The following is a 2,547-nucleotide window of genomic DNA, read 5'->3' on the forward strand; positions in this document are numbered from 1 at the left end:
GTGTGCTTGAGATGTTTTGTATTCTACACGTGTATTTCCGATTATGATGTATTCCTACTTGTGAATAAGAAGTTGCTTTTTCTTACGGATTGTGGAAAATACAAGATTATTTTTATTGTATGAGTTTTTGGAAGTGAGGAAGCCGAGTAACACATCGGAAGAGTGTTGTATCACAGTGTATAACACCGTATAGAAGGAATCAGGTTCACTTTGATCATCAGCAGATACTTGGACATCCTTTCACAGTATTGTTATTTACTATTAAACAGATTTGGAACAAGAGAACAGGTTTTGGAACAAGTAATGAAATTCAGTGATATCAGATTGATGCATACTAAGGAAATTTCGAGGGACGAAATTTTTCTTAAGGGAAGGATTATAATACTACGAACCTTTGGATACTGTTGGAAAAATATATTCGAGGGGTATTACTACGATTCTGATAAGAATTTTTTTCTACAGAGTAACCTTGTGGAGAAACCCTAAGTGGAAAGAACAAGGACCTAAGTGTGAAAGTTTATAAAAGATTTTTGGTTAAAGAATAATAGAAAAAGGATTGATATGAAATGTTTCTGAAAACCAAGGACTGAAAGGTAAGGCGGTGGGGACCTATTTGAAATATTGTGTTATACTTCAAGGATCATTGGATAATTTGAAAGGATCTTTTGAGAATACTATTTTATAATTCAGGGACCATTTGTGAGTTTTTCAGGGACTGTTTTGTAAGAAATTATGTTTTGAGGGACTAAATGTAAATTTCGGCTGAATCATAAGATTGGAGAAAAATCTAGAATTGTTCATCTTCTTCTCCTTCATCCTTCCCATGCTACAGTAACCCGAGGGTTAAAATAAAGAAAATGAGAGAAATTAGAGGTTTTTAAAGAGAAAAACTTGGACATCGTCGGAGGGAGCTCGCCGGAGGGATGACTTGGCTTGGTAAGAGGCTTCCTTGTATTATTTTTTGGCATGTGCATGTATATATATATATTTATGGTTGGATTTGATGAAAATGTTGATGAATTTGAAGAAATATTAATGAGAATGATGAGGGTGTTGTTTTGAGATGAAATTTGTGTTGAAAAAACCTTGTATCCATGATAAATCAAGCTTGAATGGAGGATGAGATTTTTCGGTTTCTTGTAGCAAATTACTGTAGCAGTGAGATTAGGGTTTGGTTTGGTTAATTAAATTGGTGATGATGATGATTAAGGTGTTAATGATGATGGTTAGATTGAAATGGGTTGAGTTAGTCCAATTGATTTGATTTGATCAAACCAAGTTGAATTGATTTAGTTGGTTGAGTTGAGTTGATTTGGTTGAGTTGGGCTCGATCAAATCAAGTTGAGATAGGGTTGGGTTTGGTTCAGTTGATTTTTGGGTTAAGGGTTTTGGACTGAACCAAGTTGGTTCAATGGATTTTTGAATAAGAATTGAGTTGGTTCAAGCTGGTTCAGTTTGATTGAGTTTGGTTCAGTGGAATTAAGCTTGGTTCGAGTGCAATTGAGCTTGGTTCGATGGAATTGAGATTGGTTCAGATTGGTTTAGCGTGTTTACGTCTAAATTGAAAGTGGTTTAAATGCAATTGAAGGCAGGTTGGACTGTGCGAGGTTGGATTTTTAACCGATTGGAGTGAGTGGGCCCTGATAGAGTCTATTATTGTTTATAGTATTTTTATTTTTGGGTTTAAATGTATTTATTTATTTTTTTATATTATTATTCTCATTAGGTGTTGTTCGGTCTTGGGAAGGAGTTCCGGGTCTAGCAAGGAACCCAAGGACACCGAGTGAGTTGGTAGTGGCTATTATTTAATTGATTAATTATTATTATTTTTGAAATAATTGTTTAATAACTAGTATTTTTGGAAATAATTATTTAAGTATTTCATTTTATCATGTTTAATTTGCAGTATAAGGTTAAAAATATATGTATATTTACTTGCAGTTGATGTTCACGACAATCGTATTGATACATCAGTTTCGTATAATTATACATATTTGTGAATAGTGAAAATACATGTATATGTGATTTAATTATTCAATTCATGTATTTATTTTTTTGATGGTTATATATGCTTTGATTTGGAATGATTTGTGAAATCATGTGAGCGTTTTAAAATGTTTTACCGACAATATTTGTGGAATTGGTTTTTCATTCCTGGAATAGGAATGGTATCATGGATCTGGATTTTCTTGGTTTTTATCGATTGTTATACTTTTGACATTGGCTTTGTGGAAATGATGTTTATTTTTCGTGATGTGAATGCTTGTCTCGGATAAGGACCATGTGATGTGATTTATCTGATTGTATTATTGCTACATTTACATGTTGGTTTTGGATGGTGACGGCGGGCTAAGGCCCGACTCTCTGCGATAGTGGGTCCCCACGGGCCGGCCTTTAGAGGTGGCGTGGTGGACTCGAGTGTTGATTTGTCCGGATCGGTGGGAGCGTAGAGCCACGATTGGATGATACATCGGGATCCCGAGTCACCACACGGGACCGGTGGGCCAACGTCGAGGTTATGAAGACCTTGGCGGCTCCCAGACCCTA

Source organism: Dioscorea cayenensis, chromosome 14 (assembly GCF_009730915.1).
Source record: "Dioscorea cayenensis subsp. rotundata cultivar TDr96_F1 chromosome 14, TDr96_F1_v2_PseudoChromosome.rev07_lg8_w22 25.fasta, whole genome shotgun sequence".
Taxonomy (NCBI): Eukaryota; Viridiplantae; Streptophyta; class Magnoliopsida; order Dioscoreales; family Dioscoreaceae; genus Dioscorea; species Dioscorea cayenensis.